The sequence below is a fragment of the Gorilla gorilla genome, chromosome 15 (assembly GCF_029281585.2).
Source record: "Gorilla gorilla gorilla isolate KB3781 chromosome 15, NHGRI_mGorGor1-v2.1_pri, whole genome shotgun sequence".
Lineage (NCBI taxonomy): Eukaryota > Metazoa > Chordata > Mammalia > Primates > Hominidae > Gorilla > Gorilla gorilla.
In genome coordinates, this window is record NC_073239.2 from 106,045,792 (window position 1) to 106,068,866 (window position 23,075).

The following is a 23,075-nucleotide window of genomic DNA, read 5'->3' on the forward strand; positions in this document are numbered from 1 at the left end:
AACTTGGTTTATGAATCTGGGTGCTCCTATATTGGGTGCATATATATTTAGAATAGTTAGTTCTTCTTGTTGCATTGATCCCTTTACCATTATGTAATGCCCTTCTTTGTCTTTTTTTATCTTTGTTGGTTTTAAAGTCTATTTTATCAGAGACTAGGATTGCAACCCCTGCTTTTTTTTTTTTTTTTTTTTTGCCTTCCATTTGCTTGGTAAATATTCCTCCATCCCTTTATTTTGAGCCTATGTGTGTCTTTGCACATGAGATGGGTCTCCTGAATACAGCACACCAATGGGTCTTGACTCTATCCAATTTGCCAGCCTGTGTCTTTTAATTGGGGCATTTAGCCCATTTACAATTAAGGTTAATATTGTTATGTGTGAATTTGATCCTGTCATTATGATGCTAACTGGTTATTTTGCCCGTTAGTTGATGCAGTTTCTTCATAATATCAAGGGTCTTTACAATTTGGTATGTTTTTGCAGTGGCTGGTACTGGTTTTTCCTTTCCATATTTAGTGCTTTCTTCAGGAGCTCTTGTAAGACAGTCCTGGTGGTGACAAAATCTCTCAGCATTTGCTTGTCTGTAAAGGATTTTATTTCTCCTTGGCTTATAAAGCTTAGTTTGGCTGGATATGAAATTCTGGGTTAAAAATTCTGTTCTTTAAGAACGTTGAATATTGATCCCCACTCTCTTCTGGCTTGTAGGATTTCTACACAAAGATCTGCTGTTAGTCTGATGGGCTTCCTTTTGTGGGTAACCCGACCTTTTTCTCCAGCTGCCCTTAACATTTTTTCCTTCATTTCAACCTTAGTGAATCTTACGATTATGTGTCTTGGGGTTGCTCTTCTCGAGGAGTATCTTTGTGGTGTTCTCTGTATTTCCTGAATTTGAATGTTCGCCTGTCTTGCTAGGTTGGGAAAGTTCTCTTGGATAATATCCTGAAGAGTGTTTTCTAACTTGGTTCCATTCTCCCCATCACTTTCAGGTGCACCAATCCAACAGGGTTTGGTCTTTTCATAGTCCCATGTTTCTTGGAGGGTTTGTTTGTTCCTTTTCATTTTTTTTTCTCTAATCTTGTCTTCACACTTGATTTCATTAAGTTGATCTTCAGTCTCTGATATCCTTTCTTCCGCTTGATCAATTTGGCTATTGATACTTGTGTATGCTTCATGAAGTTCTTGTGCTGTGTTTTTCAGCTCCATCAGGTCATTTATGTTCTTCTCTAAACTGGTTATTCCAGTTAGCAATTTCTCTAACCTTTTTTCAAGGTTCTTAGCTTCCTTGCATTGGGTTAGAACAGGCTCCTTTAGCTCAGAGGAGCTTGTTATTACCCACCTTCTGAAGACTACTTCTGTCAGTTCATCAAACTCTTTCTCCGTCCAGTTTTGTTCCCTTGCTGGCAAGGAGTTGTGATCCTTTGGAGGAGAAGAGGCATTCTGGTTTTTGGAATTTTCAGCGTTTTTGCACTAGTTTTTCCTCATCTTTGTGGATGTATCTATCTTTGGTCTTTGATGTTGGTGATCTTTGGATGGGGTTTCTGTGTGGACGTCCTTTTTGTTGATGTTGATGCTATTCCTTTCTGTTTGTTAGTTTTCCTTCTAACAGTCAAGCCTCTCTGTTGCAGGTCTGCTGGAGTTTTCTGGAGGTCCACTCCAGACCCTGTTTGCCTGGGTATCACCAGCAGAGGCTGCAGAACAGCAAAGATTGCTGCCTGTTTATTCCTCTGGAAGCTTCGTCCCAGAGGGGCACCCACCAGATGCCAGGCGGAGCTCTCCTGTATGAGGTGTCTGTCAACCCCTGCTGGGAGGTGTCTCCCCATCAGGTGGCACAGGGATCAGTGACCCACTTGAGGAGGCAGTCTGTCCCTTAGCAGAGTTCAAGTGCTGTGCTGGGAGATCTGCTGCTCTCTTCAGAGCTGGCAGGCAGGAATGTTTAAGTCTGCTGAAACTGTGCCCACAGCCGCCCCTTCCCTCAGCTGCTCTGTTCCAAGGGAGACAGGAGTTTTATCTATGAGCCCCTGACTGGGGCTGCTGCCTTTCTTTCAGAGATGCCCTACCCAGAGAGAAGGACTCTAGAGAGGCAGTCTGGCTATAGCGGCTTTGCCGAGCTGTGGTGGACTCAGCCCAGTTCGAACTTCCCAGTGGCTTTGTTTACACTGTGAGGGGAAAACCGCCTACTCAAGCCTCAGTAATGGTGAATGCCCCTCCCCCCATCAAGCTCGAGTATCCCAGGTCAACTTCAGACTGCTGTGCTGGCAGAGAGAATTTCAAGCCAGTGGATCTTAGCTTGCTGAGCTCTGTGGGGTGGGATCTGCTGAGCTAGACCACTTGTCTCCCTGGCTTTAGCCCCCTTTCCAGGGGAGTGAACTGTTCTGTCTCACTGGCATTCCAGGCACTACTGGGGTATGAAAAAAAAAACTCCTGCAGCTAGCTTGGTGACTGCCTGACCAGTTGCCCAGTTTTGTGCTTGAAACCCAGGGCCCTGGTGGCACAGGCACCTGAAGGAATCTCCTGGTATACAGGTTGTGAAGACCATGGGAAAAGCATAGTATCTGGGCCAGAATGCATTGTCCCTCAGGGCACATTCCCTCACGGCTTCCCTTGGCTAGGGGAGGGAGTTCCCTGACCCTTTGCACTTCCCAGGTGAGGCGATGCCCCACCCTGCTTTGGCTCGCCATCTGTGGGCTACACTCACTGTCTAACCAGTCCCAATGAGATGAGCTGGTACCTCAGTTGGAAATGCAGAAATCACCCGCCTTCTCCCTTGATCTTGCTGGGAGCTACAGGCTGGAGCTGTTCTTATTTGGCGATCTTGCCCACAGCTCCCTTGCTTTCCTCTTTACTAGCATGTTGTCACATACAGATTTTAAGAACACTTTTGGTAGATGTGATCCAAGAGTAACTCAGAAGAGCATTAGTGGCATCCATTCTTCCCTTTGGTAATTTTTAAGAAAAATAATGCTGCTGCCTCTCTCTTTGTAAATGGCGATGGCTTTCTCCACTACATCCTATATTCTCTCTGCATTTTTGCCTTCTTGATAGCATTAGCAATTCTCAGAACAGATAATAACCTAGAAATCCAGTTTTGATTAGTAAGTGATATTTCTAAAAAGTGCTTGCAAACCTCCTTTTATGGACCAGGGATATTAATAGAAACTGTTTTACAGTTCTTCCTTTCCAGGGACAAAACTGATCTCATAATCTGTGACCATTATTCCAAAGCGAGAATCCATCAGGCTCTGCATGTGGCTGTGAGAATGAACTTCCTATCCAGAGCGAGATCCATTAGGGAAAGCCAGCCCCTCCATGGGGCAGATGATTTCAGGAAGTGGTGGCTGGGTATCATCATAGCCATCATTTTGCCTCGCTAAATAAGGCATCAAAAGGGGACAGAACACATCTCCCTTTGGGGGCAGTTGTCCCGGGTCCCTTATATGTGGGCAAACCCCTCTTCACTCATTCCTCTGGGACTGGGAGTGAGCGTGCTTGTGACAGCTGTCTAGATGAACCTCTAAGCCGAAAGGGTACAGACATTGTTAAATGTCACACAGCCTTGCCTTAAATGAAGACCAAATGTTACCTCAAACAACCTCTGTGCCTGATAGCCTGAATCCTGTGTCTCATCATTTTTTAAAGAGTCTACATAGGTCTAGAACAGAAAATGGAGCTTTTCCTATTTTTCAGCAAGACTTTAAAAGCATCCCTATGACAAGGATGGAAAAGAAAAAGCTGACTGCTTCTCCGTGCTTGTAAGAAGGTAAACTCCGTAGGGGAGACATGGCATGTTTTGTTCAGTTGGCACATGTCAGTATGACTACGACAATTGGTAAAATGCTGAAATACTTCCAGACCAATTAACACTCACTGTGCTGAGCAAGGCCCCAGAAATTGCCAACCACTAACAGAGAGGGCAGTGACTGGCCCACTGGGGGCCGGCGGGACCTGTTCCAGCCCCTTGACTTATATCTGTTCTGGTTGGCTGTTGCTGGAACCCTCGTAACTATTGATATTCTGCAGACCGTCCCTATTGCAGCCCAAGCATCTGAAGCTGTGCCTGGCAGAGGCAGGCTGTGGTTTGGCTGTGTCCCCACCCAAATCTCATCTTGAATTGTAGCTCCCATAATCCCCACATGTTGTGGGAGGGACCTGATAGGAGGTAATTGAAACATGGGGATGGTTACCCCCATGCTGCTGTTCTCATGATAGTGAGTTCTCATGAGATCTGATGGTTTTATAAGGGGTTCCCCCATTTTTTTTTTAATTAGACAGAGTCTCACTCTGTTGCCAGGCTGGAGTGCAGTGGCGCGATCTCGACTCACTGCAACCTCCACCTCCCAGGTTCAAGCAATTCCCCTGCCTTAGCCTCCCGAGTAGCTGGGACTACAGGAGTGCTCCACCTCACCTGGCTAATTTTTTGTATTTTAGCAAAGATGGGGTTTCACCATATTGGCCAGGATGGTTTCGATCTCCTGACCTCGGGATCCACCCGCCTCAGCCTCCCAAAGTGCTGGGATTACAGGCATAGGCCACTGTGCCCAGCCGGTTTTCCCCTCCTTTGCTCGGCACTTCTCTCTTGCCTGCCATGATGTTAAGATGTGCCTTTGCTCCTCCTTTACCTTCCACTATGATTGTGAGGCCTTCCCAGCCACATGGAACTGCGAGTCCATTAAATCTCTTTTTCCTTTATAAATTACCTAGTCTCGGGTATGTCTTTATTAGCAGTGTGAATGGACTAATACAGAACCCCCCCATATATATTTGCTGAGTGAGTGGATAAGGACACCCATATATTCCAGCCACCTTTTGGTAGGTGGTTTATGGGGGTGGGCACAGGCCCTGACTAAAGAACTGGCTGTTTTGCCAAGGAAGGGACCTGAGCTGAGAAGACTCATTTACTCTCGAAGACTTAAGACAACATCTCTCTTGGACCAGAGAATGCTGGTGAGCAGCCCAGGGACAAATCACCCCAGTGGGTGCTGCGCTCTGCCAATACTTGGTCTTGAGGTAGCTGGGCAGCCCTCATGGGACTCCAAGTCGCCCCCACCCACATCCCCAAGCTGAGACGCAGGACTGACAGTGCGCTCATAACTGCCAACACACTGATATTAAAATCCCATCCGATTAGTTAAAGCTCACCCTGTGAGCTCTGATATTTTTCAGGAAATAGGAAGGATGTCTGCCCCCCTGCACACACCCCCCTGCCCTTTTCTCTTGGTTTTCTTTTTTAATAACACATTCAGAAGTGGTTTAATGGCTGTTGAAGGAAATTATTGCCACAGCAATCAGGGCTCTCTGTGTGAAACATCTTCAATAGTCCGTGGCCTCCCTCATGAGGCAGGGGGACATTTGGATATTTAAAATGCCACTGAGCTACATCTGCCGACAAGCAGCCACTAATCATCTCTTAAGGCAGCAGGGGACCTACCCCAGGTCCTCAACTCACCAATACCTTCCTTAGGCGGGTTGCAGCCAGATGGTGGTTTCCTAGGCAAGGACAGCAGAGAACGAGGAATAAAGAAGTGGAAAAGCATCTGGCAAGAGGCCAGCACAGAGCGAACCATTTGCTCATCCTCTCTGCTCCAGGTGAGAACAGACCTGCATGGCTCACATTCGTGAGGTCCAATTTTCAGTTAAGTGGTGCCTCAGAGGAAGCATGTGACCTTACTTGCAGTTACATCCAAAGACTATAAATTTTTTTAAGTGCTCCTGTAAGTTGAGCAGCTTCTATATGCTGGGTTGGGAGGATGCAGTCATTGGCCTTCCTGGATTCTCCTTCCTGCTTCTCTACCCTTTTCTGAGCCTGGGACGCTGGCCTGCCTGGAAGGCCCCCTTATCCTCTGCCTTCCACTGGAGTTTGGCCAGCGGGAAGAAGCAGCCGGAGTTAGGAGGGTGGGAAGAGAGTAAAGTCAGGATGTTTATTCTCCAGTTCACACCCTGTAGAGATACCACCAGGGGTTGGCAGTGTACGTCCTGGCATCAACCTCCATTCCCATTGGACGATCCTCCCCGTCATGCTACTTATATGTAGCAAGCGTTCTGGATTCTGACAACTATTTTCTCCTTTGCCCTTCAGGCTAACAGCTATAACAGCTACCCCCACTCCCCCGCCCATACACACCATTGCCAGCCAGGTACTATGCTATGTCTTGTGAGTCTCCCCATCCTTGCTGCGCCTCTGTAAGTGGTCTCCTAATTTCTCTCTCCTCCAATCACCCAGTTTGAATGTGCCATCTGTTCCTTGCTGGGCCCTGGCTGCCACCCAGCTGCATGCGGGTCTTTCTGTACCTTCTTGGAGACCTTCATACCACTCATGCAATGTCATCATAACAGTCTTCCTTTACAGAGAAGACACCACGTGACTTGCCCAAAGGCACTCAGCTCAGCTGGAATTTGTGACTCTAGGCATCAGAAGCATGTCAGTCTAATTTCCAAGTGTAGGCCCTGCTCCCTGCCCCCCTAGGATCTCTTAGACCTCACAGGGGTCCCCATATCCTTATTTCAATCTTCTCTTAGCACCAGCTGTTTTATGAACTAAACTTTGCTTACCCGCCTTTGGATCAAAACACTTCAACACCTTTGATTTCCTTTGAGCCTTGGAACATGAATTTACTTGGATCCAAATCATTCCCAACATACCAAGAACCTACAGATGAAAAGGAATCCAGCAAGGGACCCGTTGGCAGAGGATCGGTGGCCTTGTGTCATCCTTCAGTGTATGGCACACCATGGGCACCCAAGAATGTCCTGGGGAGGCGTGGCATTGTCCCAGCAAGTAGAGCCAACATGTGTACAGCTTGGGCTACAGCAGGGGTCATTCTGCCTGGTTCAAAAGTCCACTCTTCCTTTTAATACATGGCATGACCCATTTATATTAGGGTAAAGCATACCTCCTGGAGAAGGCAATCTTAAGATACAGTGAAGAATATGGTTTTTCATTTCTTTTTCTCAGATGTAAGCATCTGATTTGAACATTCCAGGCTGGCAGATCACTATGCCCCATGTAGCCATCAGGAACCCTGGTACCTTTCAGCTTGTCTCCGCATGTCCAGGAGCAGTGCTGCTTAAGTGTGGACCATAGGCAAGTACCAGTCCATCAAACTTCTTGGTAAAAGTCCACCATGAATTGAGTCGCGACATGGATAACATGCTTTCAGAAACTTTTACCTCGATTTGACATTGCCATGACATCCAGGCACATGACCAGTGGACTCGTCTCATTGAACAAGTTGTAGACCAAAAGTTGGTCCATGATAGATGGGAATTGGAGTTGAGTGGAAATCACGTTCTTCAACACAGGTAGTTTCAGGAGTCCTGCTTTAGAGTCTACTATTCTATCTGGTCATTTCTGTAGCCAGCAAGAAAGAGAAAAAGAGCATGGAAGAACCACACTCTGTGTCTGTTGTTGTTGTTGTAGAGTAGCTGTTCCATTTTTATAGCATGAGAACAGTACAATCTACTACTTGTTCTGCAGTAACTCATTTCAGTGATTGAGAATTTCTGTGATATGCAGAAAGACGGCCTATATTTGGTCTCATCATCCACTTGATTCTAACATGATCTCTGCCCAAAGTTCCATTTCTTGGGCTTTGATATTTATTACTAAGTGCATATGTTGCTTGCTTTTCACTTTGTCTTATGCTTTCTGAGCAGGTTCAAACCTCAGAAAGAAAAGGTGAGGCTAAAAGCTCAAAGTGAGTAAGTGTCAGAACCACAAGGAAGCCCACCACTCCACAGTAGATGATCAAAACTACGTCCTCACGTGGTAGGTGGCACTTGGAGAGGGCATAGTCTGTGGGTGTGATGCTACCCATAATGAAATGGGTTGTTTCTGTTCCTCCAACTGAAAGATGAGAGGCTGAGCTCGGGGATTCGTCCCCCATGGTGCACCTCGCAGGTGCTGTGCGTGTGGCCGCTGAGGACCAGGTGTGGCTGGAGTCAACACAGCAGCTTTTGCGATGCCTCCCGAGAAAGCACATCATAATTCTCCTTAATGGGGTGTTCTTTTCCTCCGGAGGAGCAACATCTTCCCCAGAACAGTTAGTGTCGCTTCTCCAATACAGAGGATAACGCTCTTGGGAGCAATTCAGTCTGTAAGAAACTTCAGTGAGCTCTGCTTCTGCTTCTGCTTCTGCTTCAGAACAGATGCCACAGCTGTCCCCCTTCAGTGCCATGCTGTTGACCATCATGAAGTTAATCCTTTCCAAGAAAACAGGCTTTCAGAGATGAACACTTTCTCAAACCGTTCTACTTTGTATGTGTTCATCTCATAGTGGAAGCCAGTGTCATGGTTTCCAGCAACTACCTTCAGCTGCACATGACTTGGGTGTCTGAACATTTTCCGAAACTGCTCCACATCATCCACCCAGGCCTCAGGGGTGCTCCACTTCCCTTCATCAAAGACATCCTCCAGGATGAAGATGACTTCCGGCTGCAGCAACCACAGAGCTGTCTGGAAGGCTCTCTCCACCTGCCATTCCCTTCATAATTTGTCCAGCCAGTGACCTAGGAATTCCCTAAGCAAGTGGGTGTCAGCCAAAAACATGGCTTTGAGCACAGGCTCACACGTGGCCTGTTCACCATCATAGGCTGCGGTTTTCACTTCAGGCCAATTACACCAAAAGATCACTAAGTAATAGATTAAAAATTCACAAAACAGAAGCACAGAAAAGACAATGAATTTCAACAGGAATCAACTCTTCCTCTTCAACGGATGAAAATTCTGTCTTCCAAACCTCAATCCACTCATAGCCATTTCTCAAGCAACTAACAAATCCATCAAGGGTTCACCACGAGAAAACTGCAGAGCCCTGGGTAGGGTGATGGCATTCAGATCTTAGCTGGGTACCTGTAATTTTTCAGGAAAATCACCGACTCACCTCACCTTTTAAAGAGAGAGAGATTGGTATGAAAGTAGTTAACTTCTGCTCCCCCAAATCAGAATGCGTTTGTAACAGCCACGCTTTCCTGCCCTGTGAACAACGCCAGGCAGGTGGTGAGAGGTGACAGCATGCTGGCAGTCCTCACAGCCCTCGCTCGCTCTCGGCGCCTCCTCTGCCTGGGCTCCCACTTTGGCGGCACTTGAGGAGCCCTTCAGCCCACCGCTGCACTGTGGAAGCCCCTTTCTGGGCTGGCCAAGGCCGGAGCCCACTCCCTCAGCTTGCAGGGAGGTGTGGAGGGAGAGGCGCGAGCGGGAACCGGGGCTGCGTGCCGCGCTTGCGGGCCAGCTGGAGTTCCGGGTGGGCGTGGGCTTGGCGGGCCCCGCACTCGGAGCAGCCGGCCGGCCCTGCCGGCCCCGGGCAATGAGGGACTTAGCACCCGGGCCAGCGGCTGCGGAGGGTGTACTGGGTCTCCCAGCAGTGCCAGGCCACCGGCTCTGAGCTCGATTTCTCACCGGGCCTTAGCTGCCTTCCCGCGGGGCAGGGCTCGGGACCTGCAGCCCGCCATGCCTGAGCCTCCCACCCCCTCCATGGACTCCTGTGCGGCCGGAGCCTCCCCAATGAGTGCCACCCCCTGCTCCACGGCGCCCAGTCCCATCGACCATCCAAGGGCTGAGGAGTGCAAGCGCACAGCACGGGACTGGCAGGCAGCTCCACCTGCAGCCCCCGTGCAGAATCCACTGGGTGAAGCCAGCTGGGCTCCTGAGTCTGGTGGGGACGTGGAGAACCTTTATGTCTAGCTCAGGGATTGTAAATACACCAATCGGCACTCTATCTAGCTCAAGGTTTGTAAACACACCAATCAGCACCCTGTGTCTAGCTCAGGGTTTATGAATGCACCAGTGGACACTCTGTATCTAGCTGCTCTAGTGGGGCCTTGGAGAACCGTTATGTCTAGCTCAGGGATTGTAAATGCACCAATCAGCGCCCTGTCAAAACAGACCACTGGGTTCTACCAATCAGCAGGACGTGGGTGGGGCCAGATAAGAGAATAAAAGCAGGCTGCCCGAGCCAGCAGTGGCAACCTGATCGGGTCCCCTTCCACACTGTGGAAGCTTTGTTCTGTTGCTCTTTGCAATAAATCTTGCTACTGCTCACTCTTTGGGTCCACATTGCTTTTATGAGCTGTAACATTCACCGCGAAGGTCTACAGCTTAACTCCTGAAGCCAGCGAGACCACGAGCCCAACGGGAGGAACGAACAACTCCAGACGCGCCACTTTAAGAGCTGTAACATTCACCGTGAAGGTCTGTAGCTTCACTCCTGAGCTGGCGAGACCATGAACCCACCAGAAGGAAGAAACTCCGAAAACATCCTAACATCAGAAGGAACAAACTCCAGACGCGCCACCTTAAGAGCTGTAACACTCACCGCCAGGATCCGCAGCTTCATTCTTGAAGTCGGTGAGACCAAGAACCCACCAATTCCAGACCCAGTGGGGCGCACTGGGCATGGTGCAGGAGCCCTTTCACCTGCGCCTGCTGACGGTTGCAGCAGCCGAGGGGCCCGGGCACTGCAGCCTGAGCCCGGCCGTGCACCCACCACACTCTGTGTCTTAAGATGTCATGTTGGGGATGGTTCATCCTCCTCTCACCACATGCAAGTGAGAGCTTTTCAATATGGCCCCTGCCCCTAACACAAGGAACGTTGGGAAACCTGGGCCTGCACTGTTCAGCGTGCATCCGCCACTGAACCCTCACCATGGACGATGAGAAAAATGGATTTTGGTGAATGACTACTCTTTTTTTTTTAATCACGTCACCCTTCCTTATCACCCATTCTTGAATACAGCCCACTCAAAATGAAAGCCACCATTTCTACCAAAAACAGTGATCAGCAGTCTTTCCTGTACACTCTCAACTCTCAGTTGGGACACACAGGAGTAGGAAAATGCTGGACCAGCATCCAAGACCTGCTTACTATTCCTACCTCTGTAGCAAAATGACTCTGTGACCTGGAGGACATTGTTTTATCTCTGTGCTTCAGTTTCCTCCCTTGACGATCAGGGATCATAATATTTATCAAGTAAAATCATTGTTGGCCATGTACACCGTACGTTAATAGTGATAGCTAACATTGATTGAGTGTTTGCTATGTGCCAGGTGCTGTTCTAAGTATGTTGCATGTATTAATCCATTTAGCCTTCACACCAACACTATAAGAAGGGTTCTATTATTGTCTTCATTCTACAGCTGAAAAAAAGTGAGATACAGAGCAAGTAAGGAACTCACCCAGGGTCACCAGAGTCCAAGTTCATAATCACTGCCATCCTGCTTCCTTAATAGAGAAGTAAAGGGTTTTCAGAGTATTTTATCCTGTTTTCCTTGAATTTCCTGAACTTCCACTTTAGTTTATGGGCCATCTGGTCTGTCTCGCTGTGAGATGAAGAATTCTTTCTAGGAAGGGACCATTGATTTTCCGTCCTCATACCCCCAACCACAACCTATCCAACCTGGTGCTTTCACGTAAGAGTTTAGTGAATGTGTGTGGATGAATCTCGGTGAATACAGCAATGCAATTTTTATTGAATTCATGATGCCATCATGGAAATGGCATAAATTTGCCATCACCACACCTGGATTCAATCCCGCTTCTCCTGGATCCTAGCTGTGCTAGACTGGGCAAATTACTTATCCACCTAACCTCATGAAGCATTCTTTTTCTCCCCATTAAAATGGATGTAATATAGAGAAAAAGTTTAGTTCTTAAAGCCCAGGTTTCCTGCAGCAACTTCTGCCACTTATGGAATCATTCATAACACTGAGGAATACATCACTAATGCACACCTTCCCCAGCAGAGATTGGTGTGGCTGGAATAAGGGAAGGACCAAAGTGCAAAGCCATGCTGGCTCCTCTGTGCTGTTCAAAAGAGGGACTTGGAGAGAATGTGCCCCTGATGAGCAGACATGCTAATGAGCTTCCAGGTAAGCCTAGAGGTGAGTAGGGCTGGAGAACTCGCATTTTTATTCTGCAAAAATGACTAGGAATCAAATGGGAGAGAGGAGATGAAAAGATGGGAAAGAAAGGGGACCCAGAAAAATGCAGGGTGAGAGCTTAGCTGGGAGGAGAAAGGCCACACGGGTGAGAGTCCTCTTGTTGGAAATGGCCTACTAAATGCCAACAGAGGGATGCATGATGTTCAGTTTCTTTTCTTGCTTTATGGTGAAGCATCCCCATTCAACATTCTAAACCTTAAGTATAGTCTTCTACATACAAATGCTTTGAGTTAATAATATGTGTTGTGTGGTGGTGGGGTAGGGGAGGGGGCACTCCATATCTGGGTGATATGATCAGAAACGGACTGCAACATGGTAGGAACAGCAAGAGAATTTGCAAGAAGTCAGAGGAGCTTGAAGCCAGAGATCAATGGGAAAACATAAGCTCCCACCCCCCACATATCTCCCGAGAGATTAGAGGAAACATGGCTGGCTATGATCGCACACACAGCAGCATTGGAATCAACTTAATTTGTTTGTTTGTTTGTTTGTTTGTTTTTGAGACAGAGTCTCGCTCTGTCACCCAGGCTGGAGTGCAGTGGCATGATTTCAGCTCACTGCAACCTTCGCCTCCCAGGTTTGTGTGATTCTCGTGTCTCAGCCACCGGGTAGCTGGGATTACAGGCACGCACCACCATGCCTGGTTAATTTTTGTGTTTTTAGTAGAGACGGGGTTTCACCATGTTGGCCAGGCTGGTCATGAATTCCTGACCTCAAGTGATCTGCCCACCTCAGCCTCCCAAAGTGCTGGGATTACAGGCCTGAATCAATTTAATTTAAATCTCCAAGGGCAGGGGACCTCTGCTGGCATCTAGGCTACAAAGGTATACTAATATCCAAGAGTCATTTCCAAAAATGTAAGCAGCCTGTATGGCATGGCCACCAATGTAAGAATGAGATGCCAGCCTATATACCATCATGGTAGTATGATAAACATCAGCGCTGCCAATACCTACCTCCTAGAGCTGCAAAAATTGTAAAAATACAATGACATACATAAAAACTCAACAATGTAAAATCCAGCACATATAGGTCCTAAATAAACACCAGTACTCTCTCTTCTTCAGGTAGGAAAGGGCCAACAGGATCCAAAGATCTGGGGGAGACGGAGTGGGAGACAGAAAAATGGAATTTGGGAAGGAGTTCAGAGTTCTGCCATCCTCCACCCCTGCCAACCCAGGTGCATTTTAGAGGCAGAGGGAAAGGGAGGACCCCCCACTCCTAAGGGGAGACAAGAGCCAGCCTGGGCCTCCAGCATGACACAGAGAGCAAACGGATGCTGGGATGGTATGCTCCACCTGTGAACTTAGTGTCAAGAGGTGGGACTTCTGAGGTCTAAAGATTTATTTAGAAAAAAAATCCAAAATAGTTTAGGCAAAAAGGAGGATTTACAGACTCCCAGAAATTGAAAATGCCAAGGGATGTAAAGTTTTCAGGCTCAGTAGGATTCAGGAGGTCAAACCACAACACACATACCTTGGCTCCTCTGCCCTCCATTTTGATTTTATCCTCAGGTTCCATGTGGTGACAAGATGGCTGCCCATCACCCAGCCCATATCTCTCATGGTTCATGTCACTGGCCCATCCCTGAACCATCACTGTGGCCAAGGAAACTAAATACACTGGTTAACCTTGGCCGTTGTCTTGTGCTTACATGCTCTCTGGCTTCACGTCATCCTATTCTCCCTCTCGCCTACTCTGTCTCAGCTACATGGGCCTCCTTCTTGTTCCTCAAACAGCCCAGGCACGCTTCACTTCAGGGCCTTGGCCCTTGCTCTTCCCTCTGCCCAGAGCATCTTCCCTCAGAGGTCTGTGTGGCTCCTTCCCACTTCTCCTTTGGATCTCTGCACAAATGTCACCGTCCCAACGAGGACCCCTGGATTTGAACTCACACTGATACCACCTGCTGCACACACTCACATATTCCCTATTCCTGTCTCCTGTCTTATTTTTCTCTAGAGCAGTTTCCATCATCAGACTGTAACTAAACAAATAAGTAAAATAGGCAGTGTGTTAGTCTCCCTCCACCCCACACTGGTAGAAAATAAATTCCATGAGGCCAAGGACTTTTGTCTATCTTGTTCACCACTCTATTCCCAGAACCTAGAATAATGCCTGGCACAGGCTGGGGGTGGTGGTGCACACGTGTAATCCCAACACATTTGAGAGGCCAAGGTAGCAGGATTCCTTGAGCCCAGGAGTTTGAGACCAGCTTAGGCAACATAGCAAGACCCTGTGTCTACAAAAAATAATAATAAAAAATTAGCGAGGCATGGTAGTTTGTGCCTGTAGTCCCAGCTATTCAGGAGGCTGAAGTAGAAGGATCGCTTGAGCCCAGGAGGTCAAGTTTGCAGTAAGCTATGTTCACACCACCGCACTCCAGCCTGGGAGACAGAGAAAGACCCTGTCTCAAAACAATAATAATGTCTGGAACATAGAAAGTTATCAATAAATTGTTTAATAAATAAATAATAAGGTCACAAGCTCCAGATGTGGAATGTCGCTAGGGGCTGCACTCAAAAGCCAGGGATTGAGGTCAAGGAGATGTAATTGCCTGAGTAAATGCGGGGAGAGGTAGCTACCAGTGGGAGAGTGAATGGCAGCTTGGCCTCTGAAACAGATGTCCAATTTCCCTCCCTGTCCACAATCCACACACAAGCCATTCCCTGGCTTCCACCTCAGAGTCACAGCTGGAGCTTCCTAAAGCAATTCCCCCTCTTAATGTAGCACCTCAGAGTGCAGACCCAGCCTCTTTCCAATCCCATTCCCCAAGCTAGCACTGGGCGCCTGGCCCCACGTGGACAGGGACACTTCAGTCTTGCTCTATCCACCCCAATCCCTTTATTCCCCTCCCCTCCACCCCACTCCCCTTTGTGCCTTTTTACATGACAGTCAATAGCAGCCAGGCTTTGGGGATATTATCGGAGCCCTGATTGCAACCTCTAACATTATAATTCACAGGGTTGCGGGGAGCATTAGTACATCCAGGATAAATTAATTCAGTGTAAGTAAGCGCTTTGAAGCCGGGCACATAGCTCGGCTTTCGAAGCTTAAGCCCTGTTTAGATTACTTGATTAAAGTGGGTTCAAAGCTTCGGCGATCAATATATTTTGCTTAAGAGCAGTGTTGCTACAGAAGCAGATTTAATTGCATCCTGGTGCCCTGCCTTGCAGATAGCTGTTTAGAATATAATGAGATACAGAGAGCCAAAAATTGAGGGTGGGAGGGAGGGAGGAGGGACGGTCATTCAAGTCACCACCCTGGAAATGCAGGGGACACATATTTGGATGATGTGAGCATAAATAATCCCCCAAAATGAGAAGTTGGGGAAAACTAAAGATGGCAATCTCTGCTTATAAAATCTTGACACACAAGACACCAGAGGACAATCTCGGTTATCTGGCTGTTTTGAGGATGGATTCCTGGGTTGCGACTGGGGGAAACAATTAGTCCTCAATAATGTGACATTTTTAGGATTACAGGCTGGCACTTAATCAAAGTCAATGTGGTTAATGAGGGGGCTGACCGGACGGCCCCCGCGAGGCAGGAGACAGGCGGCATCACTAATATCAGGACAGTCATCTGAGTCTGCAGCAGGAGCCTGGACTAGGAGTCCAGGATGGATGGGAAGAGAGGAAGTAACGTGTGTCACATGCCTACTGTGTGCTAGCTAGTGCTCTGGGAGTTTAACGCTTTTATTAGGTTGGTGCAAAAGTGATGGCAGGTTTTTGCCATTACTTTTAATGGCAAAAACCATGATTACTTTTGCACCAACCTCATATTTTATTTAATTGTTAAAGTAATGCTATTAAATGAATACAACTGTGCCCATTTTCCAGGGGTGGGCTGGTTGGGAAGGGAGTAAAGGCAGGATTTGAACCCCTGTTTCCCTGATTCTCAAAGCCATACTCTGCATCAGTTCTGGTCTCCATTCAGCCACTACCTACCTGTGGGAACATCTGCAAGTCATTTAACCAACACGGGCTATAGTTATCTCTATTGTAAAATGAGAGGGAGCCTAAGCCTCCTCTGACTCAAAATCTTTGGTCTAAAATAACTCTGGCCTGGGAGTCAAGACAGCCTGGGTTTCTGTCTTTGCAACATCAACCAGCTGTGTGATGGGATCATCGTTTCACCTCTCTGCTGCATTTACCCATTTACGATGCCAAGTCATGATGCTTACCTGGCTGTGTGGTAGCAGTCAATGAGATGTCAGATGAGGGAGGCCTCTGACAAGTTGTAAATATCACACAAGTGAATCTACTTAAAATCTTTAAATCAGGTGGGCCACAAACTCATCTCCTTTAAAGGAGCAGAAAACTCTCTATGCCATCACGCCCTGACGTAGTACAAAGACCAGCTGACCACGTACATTAGTCTGTTCTCATGCTGCTAATAAAGACATATTCAAAACTGGATAATTTATAAAGGAAAGAAGTTTAATTGACTCACAGTTCTGCATAGCTGGGGAGGCCTCAGGAAACTTACAATCATGGCAGAAAGCACCTCTTCACAGGGCGGCAGGAGAGAGAATAAGTGCCCAGCGAAGGGAGAAGCCCCTTTTAAAAGCATCAGATCTCGTGAGAACTAATTCACTACCACCAGAACAGGATAGGGGAAACCACCCCCATGATTCAATTATCTCCACCTGGTCCCTCCCACGACACATGAGGATTATGGGAACTACAACTCAAAATGAGATTTAGGTGAGGACATGGCTAAACCATATCGCCATGGGAGAGGAGCCCTCCACCTACCGACAGCCACACTTTCCTCTATCCTTGCAGTTCTCTCTCCTCATGGGTTCCAAAAGTTCACCCCTCAATGCTGAATTCTCTGTATGAAATCCAGGTAGCCTCATGCCTTTTTCTTTCCAAGTCAAACCCGATTACCTTGGAGGACAGGGCTGGGGTGGGAGAAGGAAGTGAGGAGAAGTGGCCTCCTCAGCAAACATCCCACGGAGGCGGTCTGCATCTCAAACACATTCTTCCTTTCACAGCCTGAGGCAGCTGACAGAGCGTGGGGGCTCCGGAAGCCTCCCTCCCTTAAGTTTCCATGTAAAATATTTTTGTTTATGTTATAACAACATGATACAGCACCATATGCCCGTGAATCAGACCCAGTATAGAGTCTGCAGATTTGCCTTCCATTGGAGCTGAGCTGAGAACAACAGACTTCAGAAAACTCAGAGGAGGACACATGCCCCAACTAGGGGGAAGCAGGAAAGGGACTGAGTGCTTTGTTTGTTGGCTCCTTGGGTAGGGGTGAAGGTGGGAAAGTGAACCAGTATCTCCTGAAACTCTCATTCAGAGTTTCAAGAACATTCGTATTGGCCATCAAATCCCCTTTCAGGCTTTGGGAAACTCACCACCTTTTTGAGTATTGGTGGGTGGTATCATTGGCTCTCACTTTAAAAGCAGAAATTGCCAGAAACTTGCTTTCCCAGCCTCCCTTGCAGCTAGGACATGGGCACATGAGAGAGGCTCCACCCATCAGATGTACTTAACCAGAGTTTGCATCCAGGGTTAGCAACATAAAGAAGCAGGAATGGTAGAAGATGCAGCAAGATGGAGTTATGGAGCAGGGGGCAGTGACAGTGGCCTGAAGCTAGGGGTGGCATCTGGTGCTGGTGGCAGTATTATGTATGGTGCTCAGTAGTGGTGGAGGGAGTGTCCTGTAGGCCAGTTCTGCAGCATGATTGGGGCACTGCTCCTGTGTGCATTACCCCAGCCTGGTTCTCCAGGCACTCCAGCAATTCTGTGAGCTCTCTTTGAATGCATCCCTTTGGTTAAGTTTTCTGTGGCTTCCTCTTAGAAGCTCTTTGTAGATGCAGAACAGAAATCAGAAAGCTGGGGCAAAGTCCTGGCTCCACTGGGCCTTGGTGCGATGGGGCACTTGCGCTCTACAATTTTTGAGTCCTATCCTGCACTGACACACCATGGTGGGAGAGGAAACCTCCAGAACACGCACAGCATCCTCAGGCATGACACGCAGTCTCTTTAGTCAGACTGGAGTTTCAGTCCTCCTGCCTCTGCTACCCACTGTGTTCTTGGAGACTTACATCAGAAAGCCTCAGTTTCCTCCTCTAAGAGTAGAACCTAAGAATAGTACCCATCACATAGAGTGAGGTAAGGGCTAAATGCAATAATCCATGTAAGAGACTCAATAAATTCTAAATCTAAGTCAGCACAGGAATTGATTGACACAAAGATGTCCTGAGCACTCCTCCTAAAATGAATTCCTGCAAAACAGTTTAAGCTTTCATGCTTACTTAAAACAATAATAATACGCATGCCACTTACTTTGCTTTAAAATTACATTTTAAGGCTGTTAGTAATTTTTCACATTTTAACTCTTTTGAGCTTTACTTTACAGCTACCCTGTCTTAGTCCATTCCAGCTGCTATAACAAAATACCATAGACTGGGTAGCTTCTAAACTACAGGAATTTATTTCTCATGGCTCTGAAGGCTGGGAAGTGCAAGACCAAAGTACCAGCAGGTTTGGTGTTTGGTGAGGGCTGGCTTCCTGGTTCATAGACAGCGTCTTCTCACTGTGTCCTTACATGGTAGAAGGAGCAAACAAGCTCTCAGAGGTTTTATTATTTTATAAGGGCACTAATCCCATTCCTAAGGGCTCTGCCCTCATGGCTTAATCACCTCCCAAATGCCCTTCCTCCTAATATCATCCCCTTGGGGGTGAAGATTTTGACATATGAATTCTGGGGGGACATGAACATTCAAACCACAGCATAACCTACACAAAGCAAATATTCTTATCCCTGTCTTAGAGAGGTAAGAGCAAGGGCTTAGAAAAAATAAATAAATAAATAAATAAATAAAAACTCACCCAAGGTTTATTAACTTGGAAGAGCAGGGCAGGATTAAAAACCAAGGTGTCTTTATGTGAATGTAGTTCCTAACTGTCCCTGAAGAGGTACGTGCCCCAAACAAGAAAATTATTTTTTGGCTCCAATGGTTTGTGCCCTTGTAGTTTCCCAGAGTCCCTGGAATCTAGCCATGGCTGAGAGCAGTTCTGCCCCTGGACTTTCCAACCGTGTGAACTTGAAGCTCCCTGTGTTCACTTTAGTTAGTTTGAGTTGGTTCTTCTCGCTTGCCACCCAGAGCTCCAACTGTTTCAGAAGCTTCACCCCTCATGTTGTTTGCTTTTATCTATTCCATTTGACAGCCATTCACTGAATTATTGTGATGTGCCAGGGACCATGTCAGGCACTGGGGATGCAATGATGAATGGGGTACAGTCCCTGCCTTCAGAATGCAGCCACCCCATGAACTAGGCATTGCCAGATGCTCCCACTTCTGTTTTCTAGGCTAGGAAACCTAGGCTCAGAGAGATTGAAGGACTTCACTCAGGGTCATAGCTTTCTAGTGGCAGAGCCAAGAAAAGAACCCCAGCAGATAATTTTCTACAGAGAACATTACTTCACCATTGGAGTCCACAGCTGATGGATGAGGGCACAACTCAACCACAAGTCTCAGGGGTTGCTTCTATCCTTTGGAATCCAATAAAGACTGAAAGAATAAATAAGTTCCAGAAGGGCTTAGAGGAGCTCACATGAATGGTGGAGCCAGAATGAGTTATTACGGGGCAAGTCAAAGAGGCTCACATCCCTAACCTTTAGAAATTGACTTCACCGAAGGCAGCTACTGTGTTCTTCCCATAAAGCATCTCTTGCTACTACTGTCAGAGACAGAACAAAGGGACAGACCAAACTCTATTCTGTGCTCATTTAGTGGGTCTCATATTTCAAAGGTTTTGGTCTCTGCCTCCCTCAAGAAATAGGATCCAAGTGCCTCAGAACTTATAATCAGGAAACTGAATCCCTTGCAGGGTAGAAGCAATGGTAGGGGACAAAGAGATTTGCTCCTGAGGTGAGTCAAATAAGCACAGAAATTCCCTACTTGGGCCCTTTCTTATAGCTCCAGAGGTAGTGCCTATAGTTCGAATGAGAACAAAGAAGGAGGTGGTCACAGCACAAAGCCACACATCACACTGCCTAGCCATCACCATGGCAACAGCAATGTCCCTGGGAAGCCGGGAAGAGGAAGCTGCTCCTGCCACCATTTTCTGCCTAACAATCTGAGTGGCAGCCTCTAGGTGATGGGGAAAACTGGGGACAGAGCCGGCCAAGTGTCCAGGCTCACTTCTGTCCAGAGGCACCCTTGTGTCCCTAAGTGCCACCTGACCTCCTCTGTTCCTTCTCCAAACCCTCTTGAACACTATTCCCTCAATAGCGGTCTCCTTTCTTCTCCCTCCCAGCAGCCAGTTAGTGACCTACTTTTCAAACTTAACATTTCCCAGAATATCTGAACTAAATGAAGCCTCAGGTGTCATCTATTTCTACTGCTCCCCCATGTCCTCCCCCATTTTTCAGAGGAGGACAGGAAAGCCAGGCACATCATGTGATTTGTCCTGTGTCTTTTCTAAGGAGTGCCATGACCAGAACACATTACTGTGACCCAGACGATCTGTAACCTACAGCACCTCATTTTTCACTCCCCTAATAAAGACCCATGTGCCAGGTTGATCTTCCCTCCTTCCCCCACCAGGTCTCCTCAATGGCCCAAGTGGAGGAGCCGCAGCCAGAGACCTGCCCCCACCCCGCCAACATGTTCCCTGTGTTCCTCTCCACAAGTTTGCCATGGCAGTGGTTTTAGAAAAGAAGTCAGCTGAAGAGAGCCAGCTTGGATGACAGCACTGACTTACATTTCACAGTCTCTAAAAGAACTCCCTAAAAAGAAGGGCAGTGGTGGATATTTACATTGTAATGTATTAGAATCAGCTTTAAATGATTTCAAAATGTTAAAACTCTCCCTATATTCTCAGCCTTTTGAGAGAACAACTATTTCCATTTTTTCCATCCTTTTTTCATTATTCATAGAAGGCTCCATGAGCAAAATGACGTAGCAGCCATGTGCCCAACTGATCTCGGTCACGTGACGAGGTCTTCTCTGCAGAGGGACTCTAGGAATCCATGCAACACAGACAGATGGGCCACACAGACCGCTTTCAAAATAAGGGCCCCTTCCTCACTTACCTTCTATGATGACAAACATCTGCCTGAGCCTGAGGCTGAGCCTGAGAGTGGCCGAGGTGCCTGGGACCAGTAGTTCGCAGCCTTGACTACACATTCGAGTCACCTGGGCATTAGTATTTTTTTAAAACTCCCTGGGTGCTTCCCATGTGTGCTAAGGTTGAGCCCACCGCTCTAGGGGTTAGAAATGGTTCCACCAATTTTCAGTTAGCAGGTGATAGGGAGGGGCCTGGGGGCCAACTCTTACTTCTTGGAAACCCCTTCTGCTCCCTACAACCCTTGCAGTGACTCGACCTACAGTGAGAATAATGCTTATGAATACAAACTGCTCAGTGGGAAGATTGCAATGTGATGGAAGTTTTTATTTGCTTTTTAGTATATTTTATTTCTTATAAAATATAACACATGTATTAATATTATATAAAATATAATAAATTACAGAAATAAATATTTGGATTTTATTTTAAATTTTGTTTTTATTTTACCTTCTCTTTACAGGTACACCTACAAATAAGTCCCTATTTGTAAACTAATGAGGAAGTGAAACATGCTCTTAAGTTAGGGCTGAGCCAAAGGACTTGACAACACAACACTATGACACTAAAACCTCTTGAGGCCAGGGGTCTGAAGTACTGGGACAGGGTCCAGGAAATCCCATAAGGCAAAGAGACGGTAACATCTGGCCTGGGGCATTGGTACCTTTCTCCTGCACTAGCCTTGAGGCTCCACCCTCTGCACCCTGGGCTCTGGCAGATTAAATCCTTAGACACCTTGATTCAGAGGATGAGTCTAGGCAGAAAGATCCAAGCTCATCATCCACATGGGAGAGGCTATCTTGTGGTGAAAGGAAAGTCATTTCTGAAATCCGACATCCCTCCAATTGTATATAACCTATTTTCTCCCTACCCTATAATTTACTTTTTAAAATTTTTATTTGTTGTTGAAGTGAAATTCACATAGCATAAAATGAATGATTTTAACGTGAACAATCTAGTGGCCTTTAGTACATTCACAATGTTGTGTGACCACCACCTCTATCAAGTTCCAAATACTTCTATCACCCAAGAGAAAACTATCCCAGTAAGCAGTTACTCCCCATTTCTTTCTGCCCCAACCTGTGGCAACCACCAACACACTTTCTGTCTCTATGAACTTATCTATTCTGGACATTTCATATAATTGGAATCATGTACCATGTGACCTATGCTTCTTTCATTTAGCATAATGTTTTTGAGGTCCATCCAGGTTGTAGCATGCATCAGTACTTCATTGCTTTCAATACCTGAATAATATTCAATTGCAAGGAAGTACCACAATTTGCTTATCCATTTGTCCACTGAGGGATGTTTGGGTTGTTTCCACCTTTTGGCTATTGGGAATAGTGCTGCTATGAACATGCATGTATATATGTTTGTTTAAGTATCAGTTTTCAATTCTTTTGTGTATATACCTAGGAGTGGAATTGCTAGGTTATATGGTAGTTTTATATTTACTTTTTGAAGAACAACTATACTCTTTCCCCAATCTACTTTTATGGAAGAAAATAACAGAAGCATAAAGAGGTCCTTCCATTCACGCGGAGCTGAGATTAGGAGTCTTGACTTCTTGTCTCCTCTTCTTCCTGCCCCCTACAAGCCCTGCTATTGAAAATGTTAACATCATGCTTGGTCCTGAAGTTTGTGTTGTTGGCTGAGGTTCCTGCATGTCCTCTAAATTATGATGCTCTCCACAGAACTGTTGCCTGAGAAGAGACAAGATTAGGTGAACTTCTACTGACTGGCAGTCCATGGGAAGTTTCCTCTCGTTTCCAAATCCCACATATCTGCACATTTTATTACTCATGTCTTTCTCCCAAAAGAGGAAGGTGGAGGAAAATGCTTGTAGCTGAAAGTTCTGGCACAATGTATGTTTGGCTGCTAGAGTCACAAAGATGAATCATGGTATACACACTTTGTCTAGAGGGAGACATACACCTATTCATTCAACATTCAAGGAATAAGTATTGAGTATGCATTAGCTCATTTAATGCTCATACAAACCCTAGGAGGCTCAGTAATCGTATTATTCCCACTTAACAGATGAGAAAAAG

The 23,075-nt window shown here is 46.7% G+C and overlaps 1 pseudogene; it reads right to left on the reverse strand.

The window, feature by feature from the left end:
• Positions 1-7,623: 7,623 nt before the first annotated feature.
• On the reverse strand, positions 7,624-8,752 carry LOC101143693 (metallophosphoesterase 1-like; annotated as a pseudogene).
• Positions 8,753-23,075: the final 14,323 nt, after the last annotated feature.